Genomic DNA, 26186 nt, shown 5'->3' on the forward strand with positions numbered 1-26186 from the left:
TCCAATAAGATGGGACGGTGCATTTTTACTGCACCATATGCAGTGCATAAATAATTACTCACCTTTAATAACGAGCATTCAAGCCCAATGCCAAACAATCACGATGCCTAGAAATTGGACCATCCTGGCCAAATATTTATGGTCGGGAGGAACTCTTTCGCACGTGGGTAATGCAGCTCGGCCGCACCATCCGCGGTGATTGGTCAGCGCACGGGTCGAGAGAAATTTTTTTTTTTTTCTCAGAGTGAAAACTCGGGCCCATGCACCGACCAATCACCATGGGCAGAGCGCGCCGAGCTGCACCGCCCATGGTGCAGAAAGAATTTATGATCGGTTTTATTGGATGGTGCTCTGAACTTAATATTTGGAAGGCCCAGTCCATTTACAGCGGCAATTCTAGATGTTTACACATAATAACCCATTTTCAGTTCAGCTTCATACTCTCTAGTTTGCTTCTCATTTCCATTGCAACATATCTAATCTACAACTCATGTGCATTATACGGACATCATAATCTACAACTAGAAACCTTGAGTGACTATCCATCCATGAGCTGTCTATATTTCTTCATTGATAAATATTATGTAAGTCCATGCCCCCACCTAAAGTAGATCACAATCACCATGTCCACAGTCCTAAGAATCAGCTAAACTCAAGTAAACCCTATTGCAAAACTCATTATGGACCAAGTATTAGCTTATCTAGATGCTAGTTTTTCACTCGGTGGTCTTTATTTTTCAGTCTTCATCTCACTTTCGGTGGCTAAAGTAGATGCCCAAAGATACACGTGTTCTTAAGTCAGTCTTGTCACTTAGTCGGTGTTGTTTGCTCGATTTTTTATGTCGCAACCTAGGCTTCCCTAGCAGTCGATGAGACCTGTTATTTCATCTCAACAATAGGCTAAATATTTTAGTCCAGTGCATTAAGTGTACGATCATCCAAACATTAGTTTGTTTCGAGGGCCCCTGAAACTCCAATTTTTCTAGGCAGAGGTATAGACATATCAAGTTCATTGACCGACTATGCAAACTTCATTATTAGGCATATCTTCCAAAAAGTGAATATAGCAGCTAACGGAATGACTGCTTTTGTGGTGGAACACTTTTGGACGTCATTTTGGACTGGGATGAGAAAGATCCCAAGCCACCGAGGGATATTTATTTTCTAATTCTTCTAAATGTATTCATACAAAAATTGTATGAATGATCTGTCTTATTAAAAAAAGATAATAAATTAAAAAAAAATCAGAGTTATATGCCACTAGTCCAAAAGAAGAAGAACTTGCTACCTATATCGTTACAAAAGATGGACACAAGATAGATCTGAAAAAAATAATTACATAAAGGATAATAAGAATGGTTTTAAAAACAAAGCTAAAGTGCACCAAGTGCTTAGTACTAGTTTCATGGGGCATGTTAGAGAGCTTTAGATGCTATATTAGACACCACATAAGTATGGCAGCAAGGTATAGTTATGGTCATTTGAACTTCCAGAACCTACTAGAATTGAGAAGTAGATGCATGGAAATTGATCTGCAATTATTTATGCATTGTTTTGGTATTGTTTGCAAAGCATGCTTGGTAGGAAAATAGCATACAGAGCCCTAAATCAAGCTGGGAAGATTGTCTTTCTCCTTGGTCCATACTGAAGTAGCTAGTCCATAGATTTAGGAGGGTCATATTACTTTCTCCTTGTTCTGTAAAATTTGATAAAAAGCACATCGTGTGACATTTAGGTGTGGACTAAACCCCGTTAACTGGGATGGACTCATCCTCCATTTGAGAAGTTGGGGATGGAAGTCAACACCTCCACCGTGCCCTCCATCAGCCTCTTATCACCTCCTTCCCCAATTCCCTCATGCATGGAGGATGGTACATCCACCATAGCCTTATGCCTTCCCCTCACTTTATCATGTGCCCCTCTTCTGCCTCCCTCTTCTTGCTTCTTGCTCTTTCGATAAAGAGAATCATGCAAGCATAAATTATAAAATTTCATAAATATAATGTATAAATCATTCTTGTTAGATATTCATATCATATTTTAAAATATTGTTCATGGATATTCATGCTAAGATCACTTTATACCCGTAACATCATTATATTTTGTAATTGATAGAATTCATGTTTCATATGCTAATTTTGTACCTATTGGCAAGGCCATATTTCTTGTGGATGCTAACTCCATATGTCAATCTTCCCAATTTTAGAGATTCGTTCATAGCTATTTAAGAGTATTTAAAATTTTTATATCTTTTCTTAAAATATATATATACATAGATGAAAAAAATAATAAAATTTATGCTTTATAAATATGTTATTTTTATAAAATATATTTATGAAATAAATGATCATAATAAAATATGCTTTTTCATATCTCATACCTCTGATTCTTATTTTATGAAAAATATGAGTCCATCAGCACTAGATGATTTGTGTGGAAAACATAAAAAATTGAAAATAAATATGGAGCATAAGATCTATTTGCCTCATTTATGTTAGATCTTCAAACTTTATTAGAAGAATCAGATTATCCTATTTAAAATATTAAATTATAATCAATTTTTTTAATTAATTTAATAAAATTAAATAATAAAAAGAGGTCGTTAATTAGGTGATCAATCTGACAGACCATCCGGGTACCAAGTAGTTCGAGATTTTTTTGTTGGGATCAACATGGATTCCTAAAAGAGGAAGGCATGAGTCGATTCTAGAGTTCTTAGATCTTCTTAGAGAGAGAAGGTGGGTGAAGAAAGAGAAAGTAGATAGAAAAAGTGAAGAAAAAATTTTCGTATCTCTCAAAAGAGAAATCTATGATCAAGATCAACAGGGGTCATGTCAAGATGCTCAATAGATTGAGGTTAACAGTTATTAGACGCTATGAATTTCTAGCAAGAATCGGGTGGGATCAGACCTACTGCTTGGAGTTCAAAGTAATTTCATATCTCTTTGAAAAGATCATCTTACATTCATATTGGGGTCTATGGATTAGATAGAGAGAGAAACCCCAAAGGGAGAGGAGAGAAACAAGAGAGAAAAAGAAAAGAGAGAGAGAGCTCTCTTCTATCTCTTTCTTCTTTTTCTTTTCTTTCCTTTTCTTCTCTTCTTTTTCTTCATTTCTTTTCTTGGCCAAACAAGGGAGGGATATAGGTGTGGGCCGGTGCTTCGGGCAGGTGCGACGACACAACCGAAGGACCAACAATAGTAGTCGATAGTGGTGGGGCAGGGGACAACCAACGGCATGAATCAACTGATAGAAAATCATAGAAAAAGGCCCAAAAAGAGGGGATCTAGGGCTTCTCTTCATTTTTGGCTGTTGGCCTTTCTCTAATGGTCATGGACTTATTGCGAAGGGTTGTCGAGAGGCTAGGGCACTCGACTTCAAGGGACGATGATGTTGGTAGTTGGAAAAAGCAAAAGAAAACCTGAAAATTATAGGATTCTTTCTTCATGGTTTTTTATCAAGATCGATGCTCGGCAATGGTGCCAAATGCCATGAGAAGAAGGGAAAGAGAGAGAGGTGGGATTGGCGTTCACCTTGAACTCTGATGGCGTCTCCAGCTCCAATTTCTGACAAACATAGGTCTAGGAAAATCAGCATAAACGAGGAAGAAAGAGATAGAGGAAGAAGAGAGGGGGGCCATGTTCATCGTGATATGCCTTGGAGGGAGGATGGAGAGATTTATAGGAGATTTTCTATGATTTTTGGCAGCCTTAGGAGATCAATTTCAAGCTAGATTCGATCAGGAAGAAGACTCCCACCGGGAGCCTACATTCCTTTGGTTTTTTTTTTTTTTGTGGAGCCACTTTGAGATTCGTGTAGCTGATTTGGATCAGGTTATCACATGGTCTTTATTCAAGCATAATAGTATGTAAAAGGGCATAATCACTTGTTGATTAAGACTGGCTGGCCTGGAGCTAGGATTACAAAAACGAACATCAATAAAAAATATAAAAGATAATCGTAGAAGAGAAGAAAATGTTAGAGAGAGCAAAATTATATTTGTTTAAAAGAACTCAGCTTTGCCCTCATGGCACTTTAGAGAATGCCACAAAAGGATAAAGAAAAGAAAGTTGAAAAGCCTCTCACCCAAAGGGCTTAGAAGACACCTCCCCTCTCTGACATCCAATCTTTTTTTCGGTTTGCTTTTTTTGTTAAGACACACCTCTCTCTTCCCTTTAGAAAACATCTCATGCTCCATTAAGAAAAAAGAACACTTTTTTTCGTAGAATATGTTTTCAATTCCACAACAAAAATTCGACAAGTCCAACACTAAAAGATGAAACCTAGTTTTGTTTAGTCTAAGGCTCACTTTGACTAACTTATACTGGCACCAAGTTAGACACTTGATTTTGGTCTCTTCACTGACCTTCATATGGTACATTCAAATATTAATCCTCTTGAATTATAGTTAAAGATGGACTAGTTGTTTTATAGACATCTAGAGTCCACAGTTGGTAAGCCATCCTTGTTCGAGAGTCTATTCCATTTTGGAAAAACTTTTGGTCAGGAGTGGAAAGCTCCCAATAGCTTTTCTCCAAAAGAAAAGTCCTATGTGGGTCATGATGAGTGCTTTTCTTCCATGTAGACTTGGACTCGTTTGTTGTACACTTTGTAGGTGCATTTGGAAAGGTATAAGATGAAGTTTCTATCACAAAACTTTTTTCTCCTTAATGAGTGTATTCTAGATCTGAATTAATTGTTCCCCGCATTGTACCTATGATGCTCTCTTCTCCAGAGATGCTCTCCTGTCTTAGATTTTTTTTTTCCACACTTGTTTTTTCATTCTTTATTTTATTCCCACTTGTACATTCTCCCACTCAATATATTAGTCTTCACTCATTCAATTTAATAATTACTTTAGGTAGGGGACCACGTCCAATCTCTTTCCAGAAAACAACATGGAAGACTTGGAATTGAATGGAAGACTTGATCGCATACCCAGACTTCCATGCCCCTATGCTTTTATACGAATTAAGCAAGCATGAGACGTGAAGCAAATGTACATCAGATGGTTATCTTACAATCTTCACTTTACTATGAGGAATTGCTACCACTTTGTCTCCTGCTCAAGGCTAACAAATTTATTATGGACTTCATTGATTGTAGTCCTATGCAATTGCAGCCCCAACTTTGGATGCCCTTTGGAGGAGTATGAATATTATGCCCTCGACCTGAGATCGCGAGTCAGAGGTCATGGCAACCGCCGCATACTTATAAAGAACTCTCTACAAGCATGCAAGGCATCTCATCATGATATCAATACATCACAGTGAAATAAAATTTAAATAATTATTATTCAATTTTAATTCAAATAACTAAATAAAATATCTTACATCTAATAAAGTTTCACTAAAAATAAAATAATAGATCTAAGTTCAATGAAGTTGACAATGCTAAATCTTGCCTCTAAAAGCTCTGTCCCAACATTATTTCCATGCTCACAATTAATTATCTGAATATGAAAAAAATAAAAAGAGAGGTAATAAGCTAGACAGTCCAGTAAGTAACAAATATTTCAACTAGATATTTTAGATATTTTATAATATTCAAGAATAATACTGTGAATAAACATAAAATATATTTCATGCTAATTTAATATTGTAAATCCAATCTTTTCAAATATTTATATACAATATAATCATAAATTTAATTTGAATCAAAATACTCATAACTCAACAGCCTCGACTATGACCAATGTTTAACCCCTATTGGCAGGATCCATTGTATGCCAGCACACTATCTCCACTGACAGGGTCCATTAAATACCAGCACACAATCTCTACTAACAGGATCCATTGAGTACCAGCGCACAACCTCCATTGGCAGGATCCACTAAATACCAGCGCATAACCTCTACTGACAGGGTCTATTAAGTACCAATGTATAATCCCTATTAGCGGAGCCCATCGAAATATAATTAGGATGAGAGCATAAATTTTATCTAGATTAAAATACTTTTGTATCATACCATATCATAATTTTCACTGAATATATGCATAATCAATAAATCATAGTATTTCAGAATCACCTTTTGTTCAAACATATTTTCATAAATCATACATAATTCAAAGAATAATTATTTATTTTTAAAATAAATATAAAATATCTCGAGAAGATAATTCATTACTTACCTTTCACAGACCACTAAATGAACAAATTGATTAACTTTTAGGAGATTCTTTAGTACCTATTATTCAAAATTATATTCTTATATTAATTTTAATTCAAAATTAAATTTAAATAAATATCAAATCAAAATTTTACTTAGGATCAGATCCTTCACTAAACTCGATCAAAATCATTAAAAGCAAGCCTTTCACTGGGCTAATCTTAGAAAAATAACTTCAAAAGAGAAATTCATTGAGAGAGAGAAAATTTTAGAGAGAAAATAAAGAGAAAAAGTCCAACATTCTAGAGAGAGAAAGCAAGGGTTTAGATTGAAGGGAGTGAGAGAAGAGAGAGAAACTATGTTATTTTTTTATTATTTATTTATCTTTTTTTCTTTTCTTTCCTTTTCTTTTTTTTCTTCACGGGAAGAGAGGACCTGTGCATCCTCTTCTCTTCCTTTTCTTCCTTCATGAAACAGGGGAGGTCTTCCTCCCCCTTGTTTTCGAACTAAGAGGCCTCCCCCCCCAGCCGACCACCACTTCAACCATGGGGCAGTCCTTGGCGACGTCGAGCTACCGGGTCTGGCGACCGACGACAGCCAAACCATGATGGAAAATCAAAACAAAATAAGAAAAATAGGGGATCCAGAAAATAGTGATTTTCAAATAATTTTTCAGCAAAAAATTCCACAAAAATTCAAGATTAAAACCCCTGTTGGTGCAAAAATCTGCTTGCACCGGAGAAGCTGGAGTCGGGGAAGCCGCGGTCGCCGCCGGGACCTGCAAAGGAAGTCTAAACCGGAGGTGGGGTTGCTCCGGCAAGACCCTCCGACGCTCAAGTCAGTTCTCTACCTCAACAAGAATGGAGTGCTCGAACGGAGAATTTAGCAGAGTTTTGAGATAAGAAAATGAGCTTAAAGAATAACGTATCTGGGTCCCCCTTTTATAGGCGGAGGAGGCAACGGATTGATGGCGACGTTTGTAACCGTTTGGTAGTGGGCCGCCCATGGTCAAGGGAATTTATTGTGAAAGGTAGTGGGGTAGACCCGTGGCTATTGTCATAGCCTGCCACGTAGGGCCTGTTGCAGGTAGTGGAGCAACGTCCGTTGCCGCTAGCTGTCAGCGAGTAGTGGGATCGTGCAGCACCTGCCGCAGGGAGCGGAGCAGAATCGTGGCCGTTGACACAGCCTGTCAGAGAGTAATGGAGCCGCGCGGAATCTGCTACAGGAAGTGGAACAGGATCATGGTTGTTATTGTGATCTGCCAAGGGGCGCGGATCTGTTGATCGAGGCTCGGCAGCGGTCGGAGTCCGGCCTCTGTAGAAGTCTGGGAAGGGTCCTCCTTTCGATTGGGGTCGTAGGTGGAGTCCGGCTCCCGTAGGAGTCCAGACGGAGCTTACCTGCAGTGGATACTGAAAGCGAAACCCGGCTCCCGTAGGAGTCCGGGCGGAGCATTCTGCAACCAAAGTTAGAGATGAAGTCCGGCTCCCGTAGGAGCCCGGGCGGAGCCGAGCTGCTCGAAGTCGAAGGCGGAGCCCGGCTCCCGTAGGAGCCCGGGCGGAGCTGAGCTGCTGGAAGTCGAAGGCGGAGCCTGACTCCCGTAGGAGCCCGGGCGGAGCTGAGCTGCTGGAAGTCGAAGGTGGAGCCCGGCTCCCGTAGGAGTCCGGGCGGAGCTGAGCTGCTGGAAGTCGAAGGCGGAGCCCGGCTCCCGTAGGAGTCCGGGCGGAGCTGAGCTGCTGTTGATATCGAAGGTGGTGCCCGGCTCCCGTAGGAGCCCAGGCGGAGCTGAGCTGCTGGAAGTCGAAGGCGGAGCCCGACTCCCGTAGGAGTCCGGGCGGAGCTGAGCTGCTGGAAGTCGAAGGTGGAGCCCGGCTCCCGTAGGAGTCCGGGCGGAGCTGAGCTGCTGGAAGTCGAAGGCGGAGCCCGGCTCCCGTAGGAGTCCGGGCGGAGCTGAGCTGCTGTTGATATCGAAGGCGGAGCCCGGCTCCCGTAGGAGTCCGGGCGGATCTGTTCTGCTGTCGGCGGCGGAGCCCGGCTCTCGTAGGAGTTTGAGCGGAGTCTTCCTGCAATCAAAGTTAAAGGCGAAGGTCGGCTCCCGTAGGAGTCCGGACAGCTTACCAGCAGTTGACGTTGAGGACGGAGCCCGGCTCCCATAGGAGTCCGGGCGGAGCTGTGCAGCAGTTGATGTCGGAGGCGGAGCCCGGCTCCCATAGGAGTCCGGGCAGAGCTGTTCTGCTGTCGATGGTGGAGCCCGGCTCCCATAGGAGTCTGGGCGGAGCTGTTCTGATGTCGGCGGCGGAGCCCGGCTCCCGTAGGAGTCCGGGCGGGGCTGTTCTGATGTCGGCGGCGGAGCCCGGCTCCCGTAGGAGCCCGGGTGGAGCTGTTCTGATGTCGGTGGTGGAGCCCGGCTCCCGTAGGAGTCCGGGCGAAGCTGTGCCGTTGCCGATTCCGCCGAGGGTTTCGGCTGTGGGTATTTTATACCCAACACCAGTCCCTCTACTTTCGAGTTTGAATTTCAAGCGAAGGAAGTACACAGAGAGAAAGATGGGTACAGTCGGAACCGTCCCTTCGAATCCTGCGCACTGCCGCCTCCAGATATTTTGGCACTTAATGTGCGTACGTCAGAGCCCGCTTTTTGGTGAAGGTGACCTGAAGAGTCTTTTCGGAACCCCCGTTGGAGCGCGATCCCAAGCGCCATGCCATGGGAATTTGCGAGCGATCAACCCTCGATAGCAATGAAGCGGATAAGCGTGACACGTGGCACACACCAGCTGGCCCAGGAATACACGCCGCCATAACTGCGCCAGGATCCGTCTGCTATTTAAACCCCTCAGTCCTTTCATGGCCTTATCCTGGCGCTTTTCTTTCCCCCGAGAGTCTTGCCTCCCTCGTACCAGTCCTTGTCTCCTTTAGCCCCCAAATCCTTCTCTGAGGGTTCCCACACCATGTCCTCTACTCTGGAGGCTGTTCTTGAGGGGATTTTTAGGGTTTGGAGGAAGGTGAGAAGGAGAATGGCGGCTAGTGAGAATCTCTGTCATTTTAAAGGGGGCCCGAGGAAGAATTCCTTCAACAACAGGGGTTTAATAGCGGGGGCTGTTGGTGAAGCTATTCTGCCCGCGAATTTTGAAGTAGCAAGGCGGGGTGATACCGGTCAAGAGGGCAGAGCAGTCGTCATAAGCCATGACGGGATCCTTGACGCCGTCGGGGCCGAGAGACCAGAGGCGGTCGGCGTCGACGGTGGGGCAGTAGAACTTATTGTGGGGACGGTGGAAGTAGCGCATGCCGACCTTGCCGGAGCAATTTGGGTGGCGGCTGTTGTGGGGCGTTCGGAGATGAGGCACATCTCTGGCGTCGCTACCGCTTCCGAGGTGACTCCGGTTCTTCTTGAAACAGGTCTTCGCTACTGCCGCCGTTGCCCTTACCGTCTCCGGAGATCTATCCCACCCCTTTCCCGTCAGGGTTGGGACTTCGGAAACAGAATGAGGCGAGATGGGGCGAGAGCTGTTACACGCACTGGAGAACGCGACGGAGAAGGATAGAGATGGAGAGAGGAGTTCGTAGCGGCCTCCGGTTCGTCCTGCCCGAACCGTGCTTGCGAGACTTGTAATGACGTGCATCTTCTTTTTCTCTCTTTTTTCTGACCCACCGGGTCCTGTAACGTATACTTTTGTTAAATGAAAAAGAGATTTTGGTATCTCGTTTGCATCTCGCGTTAAATAGTTGTCTGTCGAACTTCTTCATTTTTCTTTCCTTGTCTGTGTCACGTCGTCCCAAGGTCGTCGGCGGCCTCTTCAGTGGGGTTATCGTTTGCCGAGCTACTTTTTCAGTTCTTACGCCGTTCGAAGATACCCAATTGTGATTCTGTTGGCGGCTGCAGGTTCGCTTGGGGCCCTTCGGGCCCGAAGTCCCCCCTAGGGCTTGAATTTGGGGGTCCAGGCTTCCGTTGCCTTCGAGCACTGTTTGCTTTCCTTTTTGCTTGGGTTTCTTCTCTGTTGAAGTCGGAGCTGAGTCCGGCTCCCTTGGGAGTCCGAGCGGAGAAGTCCTCCTGAAGTTGGAGTAGCCTGGTTCTCGTAGGGGCCAGGGCAAAGCTTTCATTTTCCTGCGACCAAAGTCCTAGGCAAAGTTCGGCTTCCGTAGAAGTCCGGGCGTGATTGTCCCGTAGCTGATGTCGTCGATGGAGCCCGGCTCCCGTAGGAGTCCGGGTGGAACCTTTCGTTTCCCTCGGAGCTGTTCTGCAACTGATGTTGGAGGCATTCCCCGGCTCCCGTAGGAGTCCGGGCGGGGTCCTCTGCGATCAAAGTTAAAGATGAAGTCCGGCTCCCGTAGGAGTCCGGACGGAGCTTACCAGCGGCTGATACTGAGAGCGGAACCCGGCTCCCGTAGGAGTCCGGGTGAAGTCTTCTTTGTCGCTGGGACCCGGCTCCCGTAGGAGTCTGGGCCTTTCGTTTTGCTCGGGCCGGCATGAGGTCCTCCTCGCGTTATTAGCCTGGCTTGTGGGGGCGCTTTAGGGCGTTGTGGGGTCTCTCCCCCATCCGGTCTAAAAGAACCGGGCCTTCGACTTTGCTCAAGTTAGGGCGAGGTTCTCCTCCTGTCCCTAACAGGGCTGTGGGGGCACATATGGGCATTGTAAGGCCTCTCCCCCCATCCGGTCTAAGAGAACCGGGCCTTTGACTTTGCTCAAGTTAGGGCGAGGTTCTCCTCCTGTCCCTAACAGGGCTGTGGGGGCACATATGGGCATTGTAATGCCTCTCCCCCCATCCGGTCTAAAAGAACCGAGCCTTTGACTTTGCTCAAGTTAGGACGAGGTTCTCCTCCTGTCCCTAACAGGGCTGTGGGGGCACATATGGGCGTTGTAAGGCCTCTCCCCCCATCCGGTCTAAAAGAACCGGGCCTTTGACTTTGCTCAAGTTAGGACGAGGTTCTCCTCCTATCCCTAACAGGGCTGTGGGGGCACATATGGGCGTTGTAAGGCCTCTCCCCCCATCCGGTCTAAAAGAATCGGGCCTTTGACTTTGCTCAAGTTAGGGCGAGGTTCTCCTCCTGTCCCTAACAGGGCTGTGGGGGCACATATGGGCGTTGTAAGGCCTCTCCCCCCATCCGGTCTAAAAGAACCGGGCCTTCGACTTTAAGAGGTTGCCCTCTTATTTTTGATACAGTTTGCTTGAATTGTCCCAAGACATATGGACACGTATTTTTTGATTAGGACGAAATTACTGGTAGTACATCCGTAAGTTTTTTGAGTTCCATGGTCGCGGGAGGTCGGCTCCTCCGAGCTCCTTAAGATAATAAGTTCTGGGCCGAACTACTTCCTTAACCTCGTAAGGTCCCTCCCAGTTCGGGGCAAGTTTCCCCTGGCTCTGTGGTTGCGAGACAGTAGCTCGTCGGAGCACTAGATCTCCTGCTTTAAATGCCTTGTTCTTGACTCGGGCGTTGTAATACCGGGCAACTTTCTGTCTGTAGGCTGCCATCCGAACCTGAGCAATCTCCCGCCTTTCTTCCAGCAGGTCGAGGTTGGCCCTGAGACTTTGTGCATTTTGGGGTTCGTCGAATGCCACGACTCATGCCGACGGGAGTTTAAGCTCGATCGGGATGACGGCTTCCGTACCAAAGGCTAAAGCAAAGGGAGTCTCCCCTGTAGGCAACCTCTGGGTAGTTCGGTACGCCCATAGCACATGATAAAGCTCGTCCGCCCAAGTTCCTTTCGCTCTTTCAAGCCTTGTCTTAATTTCCTGCAAAAGGATTCTGTTAGTTACCTCAGCTTCGCCGTTTGCCTGAGGATGGGCCACTGATGTGAAGTTGTGGGAGATGTTTAGATCTTCACAGAATTCAGCAAATCTGGCTCCCGCGAATTGCCGTCCATTATCAGTGATTAGGGTTCTAGGCAAACCGAACCTGCATACGATTGATTTTCAGACAAAATTATGCACTTTCGCTTCTGTGATTTTTGCTAGTGGCTCAGCCTCGACCCATTTGGTGAAGTAGTCAATCGCTACAAGGAGAAACTTCCTTTGACCGGATGCCATGGGAAAGGGGCCAAGAATATCCATCCCCCACTGTGCAAAAGGCCATGGGACACTCAAGGGCGTGAGCTCGGTGGCGGGTTATCTCTGGACGTTGGCGTATCTCTGGCATCGATCACATTTCTTGACATATTCGATCGAATCATGATGCATTATTGGCCAGTAATACCCTTGGCGGAGTAGCTTGTGGGATAAAGATCTGGCACCCAAATGGCTTCCGCAAGCTCCCTCGTGTACCTCCCATAAAGCGTAGTCAGCTTCTGAGGGCCGAAGACACCTTAAGAGGGGCAAGGAGTATGATCTTTTGTATAATTTGCCCTCATAAAGGATGTACCGGGAGGCTTGATTTCGGAGCTTTCGGGCCTCTTTCGCGTCCTGGGGGAGGATCCCATCTTTAAGATAGGTTGTCAGTGGGTCGACCCAGCTGGGCTCGTGATCGATCCCCATTACGGACCGCGGTTCTTCCGTACTCGGATGTTTTAAAACTTCAAAGAGGACACCTTTGGGCAATTCGGTCGGAGCCGATGTCGCCAGTTTGGAGAGAAGATCGGCTCTGGTATTCTCCAACCTTGGAATTTGCCTGATGTCAAAACTGCTAAAGGCGGGGGTGAACTCCTTCACTTTCTCAAGATATTTGGCCATACTGTCCTCCCGTGCTTCATAGCTTCCGCTGACTTGCCCCACCACAAGTTGGGAGTCGCTGTGCACCCGGAGTTGACCTATTCTAAGCTCTTTGGCGACCCTTAATCCTGCGATCAGAGCTTCATACTCCGCTCCATTGTTCGTTGCGGGGAACTCGAAACGCAGGGCGTACTCTGCGACGACCCCCTCCGGACTAACCAAGATTAGTCCCGCATCTGCACCTGCCATGTTGGAAGATCCGTCCACATGGAGGGTCCAAAAGCAATCAGAGGGGCTGGCTTCTTCGTTGGGGGGGTTCGGTCGAGCCTTCAGGTCGTCAACTTTGCTTTGCTCAGGTTCGGCCTCCTCGGGGATGGTGCATTCTACTATGAAATCTGCCAATATTTGGGCCTTTATTGCTGGTCTAGGTTTGTAGTTGATGTCGAATTCTGTGAGCTCGATTGCCCATTTTGCCATTCTTCCAGAGGTATCAGCTTGGTGCAAAATCACCTTGATCGGTTGATCGGTGAGTAGTGTCACCGTGTGCCCTTGAAAGTAAGATCGGAGTCTCCGAGCTGCAATCAACAAGGCGTAGGTCAGTTTTTCTAATTTAGTATATCTGGTCTCGGCGTCCCTCAGCGCACGGCTAATGTAGTAGACCGGCCGCTGGACTTTCATTTCTTCTTTGACAAGGACGGCTGCGAGGGCTGTGGGAGAGACTGCCAGGTACAAAAATAATTCCTCCCCAGGTTCGGGCTTCGCCAGCAGTGGGGGTGAGCTAAGGTAGCCTTTTAATTCTTTGAATGCCTGTTGGCATTCAGAGGTCCAACAGAAATTCTTCGGCTGCTTGAGAGTTTGAAAGAAGGGCAAACATCGTTCGGCCGACCTCGCGACAAAGCGATTAAGGGCCGCAATCCTCCCCGTGAGGCACTGAACCTCCTTGATCGACCTTGGAGCGGTCATATTTTGGATGGCGCAAATTTTCTCCGGATTGGCCTCAATCCCGCACCCCGATACCATGAAGCCCAGGAACTTCCTTGAGGTTATCCCAAAAGCGTATTTGGTCGGATTCAGCTTCATTCTGTACTTTCGAAGAGCGCCAAAGGTTTCCTCGAGGTCGGCGACATGATTTCTGGAAGACCTACTTTTCATGAGCATATCGTCCACGTAAACCTCCATGTTTCGGCCGATCTGCTCCTTGAAGATTTTGTTCACCAGTCGCTGATAGGTTGCGCCCGCGTTCTTGAGGCCGAACGGCATAATCCTGTAGCAGTAGAGGTCGCGATTAGTGATAAAAGCTGTCTTTTCTTCATCTTCCGATGCCATTCTAATCTGGTTATAGCCGGAGAACGCGTCCATAAAAGTGAGGAGCTCATGGCCCGAGGTGGCATCCACCAGTTGATCGATCCTGGGAAGAGGGTAGCTGTCCTTTGGGCATGCCTTATTCAGCTTTTTGAAGTCGATACACATCCTCCACTTGCCGTTTGCTTTCTTGACCAAGACAACATTGGAGATCCACTCAGGATAATTGACTTCCTTGATAAATCTGGCCTTGAGAAGCTTATCCACTTCCTCGGCTATTGCCTTCTGCCTCTCCGGGGCATGACTCTGGATTTTTTCTTTTATCGGCCGATGTTTAGGGTCGATCGCCAGATGATGTTCCATGACTTCTGTGTCGATCCCCGGTATATCCGCTGGGACCCATGCGAAAACGTCCGCATTCCTTCGGAGGAAATCCACAAGATGCATCCGCACCTCCTCCCCCAGGTTGGAGCCAATTAACACCACATGCTCTGTGTTCCCATCATTCAGAGGGATAGGTATTAAATCTTCAATTGGTCCGCCCCTCTCTTCAGCGAGGTCATCGCGGGTATCCAATCCATCGACCGGACAGGGGTCCGCTTGATCGCTTCTTTGCAAGGCAATGTTGTAGCAATGCCTGGCCAGTGCTTGGTCTCCCCAGACCTCTCCGATCCCCTGGTTGGTGGGGAACTTCAATTTCAAATGGTAGGTTGAAACAACAGCTCTGAGGGCATTGAGGTCGGGTCGGCCAAGAATCACATTGTAGGCAGACGGCGCCTTTACCACCAGGAAATTCATCAGGGCTCTGGACTGCTTTGGATGCTGACCCGCGGTCACAGTTAGAGCTATCATTCCCTCTATCGGAACGGCGTCACCAGTAAACCCTATTAAGGGGGAGCAAATCGGCCTTAGATGATCGCCAAGAGTGGCCATTCTTGAAAAGGCGTTGTAGAACAAGATGTCGGCCGAACTCCCGTTGTCGATGAGAATACGACGGATGTCGTAATTTGCTATGTTCAAGGAAACTACGATCGCGTCGTCATGAGGGAATTGGACTCCCTGGGCGTCTTCTTCAGTGAAGGCTATGGGTTCTTCAACTTTTTGCCGCTTGAGAGATGCAGCTGATGTGTTGATTGCTTCCCGCCGGGATTCCCCCGAGATAATGTTAACGGAATCCGACGGAGACCGGTCATCCGGCCACCCTTTATCGGCGACCATAGCCGGAGGCAGTTGTGCAGAGACCTCGTGAGAGGGCATCAGACGAGGGAAGGAGGATTGGGCACCGGAAAAGATGGCCGGAAGCGGATCCGTTGAGCGCTCGTTTAAGAACAAGGGTGCTGCGAAGACACAGCCCCTTCCTCTAGCGCCATCCTGTTGGTGCAAAAATCTGCTTGCGCCGGAGAAGCTGGAGTCGGGGAAGCCGCGGTCGCCGCCGGGACCTGCAAGGGAAGTCTAAACCGGAGGTGGGGTTGCTCCGGCAAGACCCTCCGACGCTCAAGTCAGTTCTCTGGCTCAACAAGAATGGAGTGCTCGAACGGAGAATTTAGCAGAGTTTTGAGATAAGAAAATGAGCTTAAAGAATAATGTATCTGGGTCCCCCTTTTATAGGCGGAGGAGGCAACGGATTGATGACGACGTTTGTAACCGTCTGGTAGTGAGCCGCCCATGGTCAGGGGAATTTATTGTGAAAGGTAGTGGGGTAGACCCGTGGCTATTGTCATAGCCTGCCACGTAGGGCCTGTTGCAGGTAGTGGAGCGGCGTCCGTTGCCGCTAGCTGTCAGCGAGTAGTGGGATCGTGCAACATCTGCCGCAGGGAGCGGAGCAAAATCATGGCCGTTGACACAGCCTGTCAGAGAGTAATGGAGCCGTGCGGAATCCACTACAGGAAGTGGAACAGGATCATGGTTGTTATTGTGATCTGCCAAGGGGCGCGGATCTGTTGATCGAGGCTCGGCAGCGGTCGGAGTCCGACCTCTGTAGAAGTCTGGGAAGGGTCCTCCTTTCGGTTGGGGTCGTAGGTGGAGTCCGGCTCCCGTAGGAGTCCGGACGGAGCTTACCTGCAGTGGATACTGAAAGCGGAACCCGGCTCCCGTAGGAGTCCGGGCGGAGCATTCTGCAACCAAAGTTAGAGATGAAGTCCGGCTCCCGTAGGAGCCCGGGCGAAGCCGAGCTGCTCGAAGTCGAAGGCGGAGCCCGGCTCCCGTAGGAGCCCTGGCGGAGCTAAGCTGCTGGAAGTCGAAGGCGGAGCCCGGCTCCCGTAGGAGCCCGGGCGGAGCTGAGCTGCTGGAAGTCGAAGGCGGAGCCCGGCTCCCGTAGGAGTCCGGGCGGAGCTGAGCTGCTGGAAGTCGAAGATGGAGCCCGGCTCCCGTAGGAGTCCGGGCGGAGCTGAGCTGCTGTTGATATCGAAGGCGGAGCCCGGCTCCCGTAGGAGCCCGGGCGGAGCTGAGCTACTGGAAGTCGAAGGCGGAGCCCGGCTCCCGTAGGAGTCCGGGCGAAGCTGAGCTGCTCGAAGTCGAAGGCGGAGCCCGGCTCTCGTAGGACCCCGGGCGGAGCTGAGCTGCTGGAAGTCGAAGGCGGAGCCCGGCTCCCGTAGGAGCCCGGGCGGAGCTGAGCTGCTGGAAGTCGAAGGCGGAGCCCGGCTCCCGTAGGAGTCCGGGCGGAGCTGAGCTGCTGGAAGTCGAAGGCGGAGCCCGGCTCCCGTAGGAGTCCGGGCAGAGCTGAGCTGCTGTTGATATCGAAGGCGGAGCCCGGCTCCCGTAGGAGTCCGGGCGGATCTGTTCTGCTGTCGGTGGCGGAGCCCGGCTCCCGTAGGAGTCTGAGCGGAGTCTTCCTGCAATCAAAGTTAAAGGCGAAGGTCGGCTCCCGTAGGAGTCCGGACAGCTTACCAGCAGTTGACGTTGAGGATGGAGCCCGGCTTCCGTAGGAGTCCGGGCGGAGCTGTGCAGTAGTTGATGTCGGAGGCGGAGCCCGGCTCCCGTAGGAGTCCGGGCGGAGCTGTTCTGCTGTCGATGGCGGAGCCCGGCTCCCGTAGGAGTCCGGGCGGAGCTGTTCTGATGTCGGCGGTGGAGCCCGGCTCCCGTAGGAGTCCGGGCGGGGCTGTTCTGATGTCGGCGGTGGAGCCGGGCTCCCGTAGGAGCCCGGGTGGAGCTGTTCTGATGTCGGCGGCGGAGCCCGGCTCCCGTAGGAGTCCGGACGGAGCTGTGCCGTTGCCGATTCCGCCGAGGGTTTCGGCTGTGGGTATTTTATACCCAACAACCCCTAAAAGATTGAGAGTGTAAGAGAGAAGAGATTTACCTGATTTTTGAAGGGATTTGATCTGATTTTTGGAGGCCAAGACAAAACTAAGCTGCCAGCAATCAAGAGGAAAAGAAGGAAAGAATAGCAGCAAGCTTTGATGATTTTCGATGAGGAGAAATCAGAGGAATTAGGGCCTTTAAATAGATCATGAATAGGGAGGAATTTAGAGTTTAATTCTACTTTGTTTTTGAGTCGATTAAGATTTACAATCAGTGAAGAACTCCTTGGGAGTTCTTCTGCATGTTCTTATGTCCATGGTGATTATAGGCTTGCCAGCACATGCAGAGCACATGCTGGCCTCATGGAAATCTTTATTATTTTTTTTCTCCTTTCCATTGCTTTAAGAATTGTGCGGTGGGTTTAAATTTGGATTCGGATATTGCAATGAAGCTTTGTTAAAACTCACATCTTCTCTCCTTCACTACAACAACTCTTCACTACCGACATGGGGAAGAGTGAGAGACTATTTCCTTTGGGAGAGAGTGAGCTGCAACAACAGCACACAACAAGTGTCAAAGCTCATACTATCAAGCCTTGTAGAATATGATCAACTTTAGGATTGGCAATTGAATTTCACCATTTTTCCTCCTTTCATGAGCTTCAACAGCTTAACTTGTCCTACAATCAAATTGCAGGATCATTATCACAAATAGGTCAGTCTTGCCCTCATCCAACTTATTTTTCCAATTTCTTTTATTCTATTCATATTTTCTATCATCTTGTCATAAATATTTCATTTGAATTCATTTTCTTTAGAAACTTTGTATTTGACAGATATGTTAGAATTGAAAAAGTTGAAAATCCTTGATCTCGGCTATAATAGGCTCACTGAAAATATTCTATTATCTTTCAAAAATCTATCTTCACTTAGTGTCTTGCATCTAGAAGAAAACTTGTTAAATGGCACACTTAATGTGGAAGGTAATAATTTACAAAATCATATGCAACCATTTCTGTATCATGAGACCATTAACATATTGATTATAGTTTATATATTGTCTTTTTAGTTTATGTTATATAGCTGCTCCTTCATTGAACTTGTTTCTCTACATTTTTCAGCCTAGTCATATGTTCTATTCTCTTGTTGTAAATATTTCTCATTTAGATTCTCTTCCTTTGAAAACTTTATATTTGATAGCTATATCAGGATTGAGAAAGTTGAAAATCCTTGATCTCTTCGATAACAGACTCAGGGGAACTATTCTATTATCTCTTAAAAATTTTTCTTCACTCAATGTCCTGAATCTAGGAGCTAGTGTCCTGAATTGAGGAGCCAACATGCTAATGGGCACACTTGATATGGGAGGTAATAATTTATGGGCTGCAATTATTTCTCTTTCACAAGATCATGAACATATTAAGTATAATGGTTTATGTTATCTTCTTAGTTTACGTCAGCCTTGTCCTCATCCAACTTGTTTTTCTAATTTTTTTAGCCTATTCATATTTTCCCATCATCTTGTTGTAAATATTTTTAACTTAACATTCTCTTGCTTTGAAAACTTTATATTTGACAGACATATCAGGATTTAGAAAGTTGAAACTCCTTGATCTCAGCTTGAATGATCTCACTGGAACTATTTCATTATCTTTCAAAAATTTGTCATCTCTCAATGTCATAAATCTTGAAGGCAACATGCTGCATACGCACTTAATAGAGAAGGTAGTAACTTACCAGATCATCTGCAATTATTTTTGTCATAAGACCACATTAACAACTTGAATATAATGGTTTATATATTGTCTTATTGGTTTACGTCTATTACTCTATATTCCAAGCCTGCTAGGATTGCACAAGCTTAGATTGCTTAATCTTGGAGAAAATCAGCTCACAGTAGCGATACCATAGCTTTGGGAAATTTATCCTCCCTTAATTTCTTATATTTGTTCCAAAATAATCCAACGGGTTCAGTGCCTTCACAAGGTATAATTTTTATTCATTTGACTAAGAATTTACCATATTCCTTTTGTTAGGATTTGATGTCTCGAGATTCAGCTCACATTGAGCCCACAGCGAGGTTCACGGCGAAAAACGGAGTCCAACGAGACCAAGATCATCCGAAACGGAGCTCGGATGGAGGAGATACGAGCTTTTGAAGTCGGCACGAGAATCAAGGCAGTGGAGGACCGCCGGCGACAGGCGGCAGCGGCGTGGCCGCAGGTGGCGACGCGCGGGACGCGCGACCCAGGCCCGCGCGGGACACGTGACCCAGGCCCGCACGGGCGGGGGCCCGCGGCCCAGGCGGGCGCGCGGCCCAGGCAGGCGCGCGGCCCAGCCGGGCACGTGGCCCAGCGGGGCACGCGGCCCAGCCGGGCGTGCGGCCCAGGTGCACGCAGGCCCGCACGCAGGCGTGGCCCAGGCCAGCGGCCTGCTGGCCCCCTTGCCCCGGTCCACCGTGGACCGGGTGGTCCACGGCGCGGCCTGTGGACCGCGTGGGCATTTCCCACGCATTTCTCACGGTCCACGGTACTATTCTATGGACCGGAGCATGATCGGATGGCCCAGAGAGATCCCGGTCTTGATCCGATGGTTCAGGGGGTTTTTTGGCTTTGTTTAGGACTCCTAATCCCTCTCTAATCATGTTTTAAGCTTTGTTTAACCCTTTAAAAGGGCCTGAGACGAACAGAGAAGGGTGTGCTCGGGTTTCTCGCCATACAGAGCCGTACGAACTTGATTGGAGAGAGAGAGAGGCGGACGTGCTGTGAGAGAAGGAGGAGGAGGCTCCTGGACAGCGGTCGCCAGGCTCTTCAGGGGTTCAGGGGGGTCTCCAAGAGAGAGAGAGCTTTTGTGAGGGGAACTTCAGGTGAGAGAGAATTGGGTGTACGAGGGTTGAGGGTGAGGTCTCCTCTTGTAAAATTTTCTTTTCTTAGTGAAGTTTGCATGCCCCGTGGAGGCGAGCCCTTTTGTGGTTGATCCACGTATTTTGATTGTTTTTCTTTTAGTTTTGTTTCTTCTTTCTTCCTGCTGCATCGCGTGGTACTGAAAGGATCTTGGGAGGTGGTGTCCTGGCCAGACATCCACCCAACAAGTGCTATCAGAGCAAAGCGGTACAAGGATGCAGATTGCAGTGGTGGTGAGCAAGACTGAAGATGGAGAAAATAGGAACAATCAAGATGGAGATCAACAAGTTCGATGGTAAGAGCAATTTCTCCTTGTGGCAGGCAAGGGTGAAGGACGTGCTCATCCAACAGGGGTTGATCGATGCTCTCTTGTGCGATGAGAAGTCGACCACCATGGAGGTGCAGGATTGAAAATGGCTACAGATGCAGGCGGTGAGTACCATCCGCATGTACCTGGCGGATGAGGTGGTGATCCATGTGCTGAGCGAGACTTCCCCGATGGTGCTGTTGTCGAAGCTCGAGGAGTTGTACATGGCGAAGTCTCTCACCAACACTCTTTTCCTCTGGAGGCAGTTTTACCAACTGCGGATGACTGAGGGACAGAGCGTGCAGGAGCATCTGAGCCACTTCCAGAAGATCCTCACCGACCTTTTCAGCGTTGGCGAGAACGTTGAGGAGAAGACCAGGGCACTGGTTTTGCTAGCGTCGCTTCCCTCTTCGTACGAGTCCTTGGTGACTGCTCTTCTAGTGGGGAAGAGCACTATCAAGATGGACGAGGTCACCACGACGATACTCCAGAATGAGGTTCTCAAGAGGGAGAACCCAGCTTCGAGCTCAGGTGGCGATAGCTCAGCTTTGGTGGCTTCTGGAGGTGCAGGAGGCGGTAGACGGAGCGACAGGAGATCGTAACGAGGGCGGTCTAAGTCCAAGAGGGACGAGCAAAACCAGATGTTACCGGTGTGAAGAGTTGGGGCATCTAGCCAGAGATTGCCCTCAACTTAAAAATCGGACGGTGGCTGCTGTAGCGACGGCCGACAGCATTTAGATGGAGATGTCTTTGAGATATCTGACGAGGTATCTACTTCTTCCCAATAGTGGATATTAGATTCTGCATGCCCCTATCATGTGTGTTACAGAGAGGAGCAGTTTGACTCCCTGGAGAACAGTGAGAGCACTATATATCTGCCGAATGGATTGAGCTATGCGATCAGAGGCATTGGGACGGTCAGCTGGAGGACACATGACGGTGCAGTGAGGAGATTGGGGGAGGTCCGATACATACCCGATTTCAGGTGGAATCTTATCTCACTTAGCAGACTGGATTCGAGAGGCTACAGGACGGTAGCTGGTGGAGGAATCCTGAGGGTGCTACACGGCGATAGGATTGTGCTGGAGGGGAAGAAGGGGAGCAGAGGACATTATTACCTGACAGGGAGCCCAGTGCGAGGTGGAGCTTCGGGAGCCAGGTGGAGCCCAGAGCGAGGTGGAGCTCCAGGAGGCGGATCGGGTACGAGACAGGAGACTCGGGAGGACGAGAGGCGACGTCGCAAGGTGAGATTCCTATTGCCGCAGGATGATGCCCCGAGCAGGTCTCAGGTCAGGAGGAGCACAGCATACGACGGAGATGGGATCGAGCAGCCTGGCTCAACTTCCATGTTTGCCCATCCATGATCAGCAGGCGATTGCCCCAGGGTATCGGGGCACAGAGATCCAGAAGCTCTCGGAGTTTGGAGGAGGTCGAATATCGAGTCGAGGTGGAGATTGTTAGGATTTGACATCTCGAGATTCAGCCCATATTGAGCCCACAGCGAGGTTCGCGGTGAAAAATGAAGTCCAACGAGACCAAGATCACCCGAAACGGAGCTCGGATGGAGGAGATACGAGCTTTTGAAGTCGGCACGAGAATCGAGGCGGTGGAGGACCGCCGACGACCGGCAGCGGGCGGCAGCGGCGTGGCCGCAGGCGGCGGCACGCGGGATGCGCGACCCAGGCCTGTGCGGGACGCACGACCCAGGCCCGCGCGGGCGGGGGCCCGCGGCCCAGCCGGGCGCGCGGCCCAGGCAGGCGCGCGGCCCAACCGGGCGCCCGGCCCAGCCAGGCGCGCGGCCCAGGCCCGCGCGCGCGGGCCGGCCCAGGCCAGCAGCCTGCTTGACCCTTGCCCCGATCCACCGTGGACCAGGTGGTCCACGGCGCGTCCTGTGGACCGCATGGGCGTTTCCAACGTATTTGTCGCGGTCGCCAGGCTCCTGGACAGCGGTCGCCAGGCTCTTCAGGGGTTCAGGGGGGTCTCCAAGAGAGAGAGAGCTTTTGTAAGGGGAACTTCAGGTGAGAGAGAATTGGGTGTACGAGGGTTGAGGGTGAGGTCTCCTCTTGTAAAATTTTCTTTTCATAGTGAAGTTTGCATGCCCCGTGGAGGCGAGCCCTTTTGTGGCTGATCCACGTTTTGATTGTTTTTCTTTTAGTTTTGTTTCTTCTTTCTTCCTGTTGCATCACGTGGTACTGAAAGGATCTTGGGAGGTGGTGTCCTGGCCAGACATCCACCCAACACCTTTTTTTTCTTTTGAGCTTAGACATTTCTCCATATTCAAGATAAAAAAAAAGCCCTATGCAAGTTGACTGATGGCTTGGCCAAGCGGAACCATTTTCCTAGTCTAAGCTATGTTTGGCCGAAGTCTATCTTGACTCAGCTAACTTGGTCAAATTAGAAAACTCATTAAATTCACATTCCCTAATTTAAATCATATGATATTTCTAAGTTGGCTTAGGAAGTTAAAATGAGTCTTAATTCATATCAGGCATTTATGCTAAGTTCACATCATGCATATCGTTACTTTTAAAGTTTTCTAGAATCAACGAGTGGAGCATATAAATTTTAAATGGATAATATTTCATCATAATTTTCAAATATTACCTTCCTTGATCATTGGGCAGCGTTAACATTTTTTTATTTATTTTATTTTTGTATTTCATTTATAGTATTTACTTAGCTTGCTTGACTCACCTGAGTCACCAAGTTGACTAACTGAAGTCAAAAAATTAGGAGTAAACAAGAATTGAGTCACAAGTTTCCTAGCCTTGTTCATATTATGAGCAAAAGGTTTTATTCCTTTTTTAATTTTCTTCCCTTTTTTGCAGTGCTCGGTAGACTGCAGAACCTACGTGAGTTGGATCTCTATGGCAACCAACTCGATGAAAGTCTTCCTTTATCTCTGCAGAAACTAGTTTCTCTTCAATATTTAGATCTTTCTAATAACCTGATGAAGGGTAATATTCCTGCATGCGTCTTTGCAGGTCTTGTTTCACTTCAGCATCTAGATCTTTCTCACAACCTATTTGATGGACATTTCTCATTTTTCTGGTTTGGTAATCTTTCAAGGCTAGAATATATCGACTTGTCAAACAATGAGGAGTTATTTATACATCTTGACAGTGGGAAGTTTGTTCCCCCCTTCCAGCTACAGACCCTTATGTTGTCCCATTGTAACCTTGATGCGAACATCCTTGCAGCACCAGCTTTTCTTGCTTCTCAATCCAACTTACAATTTCTAGATCTTTCCGACAGTAACTTGATAGGAAAATTTCCAAATTGGTTGCTCGAAAATCTAATCGTACTAACATATCTCAACTTGATAAATAACTCAATAGTGGGTGCATTTCATTTTCCGAATCTTCTGAATACAAGCATATCGACAGTTGATCTCTCTATGAATTTCCCCAGTGGATCGATTCCTACAGACCTCGGCACAATATTTCCAAATATGGCGGCCCTAAATTTATCCTCCAATTATCTAATTGGAAATATCCCTTCATCATTGGGTAACATGAGTAATTTGCAAATGTTGGATTTGTCCAATAATAATTTGTCCGGTGCAGTACCAAATAGCCTGATGATTGATTGCATTGAACTGAGGCTCTTGAAGCTTTCCAACAACAACTTTACTGGAACGTTTCCAAGCAATTTGTCAGACTACCGGCAATTATTGACATTGGAAGTCCAAAATAACCAATTGTCGGGTACAATTCCAGAGAGTATAGGAGTTGATTCATATATGGAGATCCTTAACCTTGCAGGAAATCAATTCCATGGCCAAATACCATCTCATTTATGTAATCTAACATATCTTCAATTGTTAGACTTATCCAATAATAGCTTCTTCGGGTCATTACCCCCTTGCTTCCAATTCGCGTGGATCAGTCTTGCCGGGAATGCTTTAACAGGAAAAGTTCCAAGTAGTTATTTCAATATTTCATCCCTTAAAGCATTGGATGCCAGCAATAACCAGCTTTCAGGTAAACTGCCAAGACAGATAGGAGAAAATATGTCTTTGGAGATTCTTGTTCTTAGTGGAAATTCACTTGAAGGCTCAATACCACTTGAGTTATTCAAGCTACAGTCTTTATGCATTCTGGACCTTTCGCAAAACAATCTTTCAGGAAGATTTGTCTGAGGTTGTTGTCATTGGTATTCAGTCATCCCTTTATTCGGGTGGGGATGTTTTCTTATATAACATAATGATGGTGGACATCATCACCAAAGGCAACTTATATGCCTACTCAACAGATCATTTGCTTTTGATGTCTGGAATTGATTTGTCTGCAAATAAGTTGACAGGAAGCATCCCACCTGAAATTGGAAATCTAGATGAGCTTGTACAATTGAATATATCATGCAATCAGCTAATAGGTCCAATCCCTGAAACTTTCTCAAAACTCAATCAGATTAAGAGCTTGGACCTATCATACAATCAGTTGAGTGGTACAATACCCCGGCAATTGACTCAACTCAAGTTCTTGGAGGTCTTCTCAATTGCTTACAATAACTTTTCTGGACGTACACCGGATTTCAAAGACCAATTTGGCACATTCGACAAGAGTAGCTATGAAGGTAATGTTAGATTACATGGGCCGCCACTGGAGAAGACCTGCACATCTGCCTCAACCCCAATTATGCCTCCCCAAGTAGAAGAAAACCAAGAAGATAGTAATGTGGAGGATGATGCCATCTTCTTTGCAATACTTGCAGCATCATTTGCGGCTGGCTTCTGGGGTTGCATTGCCTTTTTGTCATGTCATCACACTGGGCTGCACATTCGCAGTATAATGGATGGTTACGTGGACTCCTTGACTGAAAGAATATTAATGGCGGCCCATAAGAGAAACCGCATGCAGCGGCGTCGCAGGTGAGATAAACCGCATGCAGCAAGACTCTTTTGGTATTTTGTAAAAAAGCAAAGCAAGCTTCTGTTCAACGTAGTTTTTTGAAATCTTCAATGCAATCAAGATTGATATAGTTTTTTGTTTTCTTTGAACGATTATATCATGCATTTGATTTTTGACAATCAATTGCAGGCCGTGATGATGATACTAAATTATATCCTATTCCATTTTCTCTGATATTATATGGCCGTATAGCTTTCAAAAACTTTGTTCCGGATTCTTCTAAGCAATGATTATGAACCTTGAGACCCTGCGTCAAACTTATCACCTGGAACGACCCATGTCATCTAGATAGGGAGAGCAATTGAAATTGACCCCTGACCATGAGACTACGACAATTCTGTGCATTGTATAAATCTTATGCCTGCACAACTACAAGTTGGAAAGGAATTCAAAACAAACTTGAATTTAAAAATTTCCTGCAACGTGGGGAATTATACTATGCTACCATTGATAATTCATCACCAAAGGAAATTTAATTTTTCACTTACGAAGGCGGTGAATTGAATTCAAAGCTTCTACTAAACCCAACCAAAATAGCTTTGATGGCAAACAACCATTATTAACCCTAAAAAACCAAAAAAATCAAAGCTAAACAACGTTCATCAGAAACATACTTCATAAATATCATCAAATAAGAATGCTAATAAAACATAATATGAATTATATTCCATAAACTAGCCTCCACTCTTTCAAAGAAAAATTAAATACTATTTTTCCCAACTCTTGGAGATAAATAAAATAATGAGCTACCATCCACTAACACTACCATCTCTAGTTG

The 26186-nt window shown here is 46.9% G+C and overlaps 1 pseudogene; it reads left to right on the forward strand.

The window, feature by feature from the left end:
• Positions 1 to 4997: 4997 nt before the first annotated feature.
• Positions 4998 to 25372, forward strand: LOC105034639 (uncharacterized; annotated as a pseudogene).
• Positions 25373 to 26186: the final 814 nt, after the last annotated feature.

Source organism: Elaeis guineensis, chromosome 1 (genome assembly GCF_000442705.2).
Source record: "Elaeis guineensis isolate ETL-2024a chromosome 1, EG11, whole genome shotgun sequence".
Classification (NCBI taxonomy): domain Eukaryota; kingdom Viridiplantae; phylum Streptophyta; class Magnoliopsida; order Arecales; family Arecaceae; genus Elaeis; species Elaeis guineensis.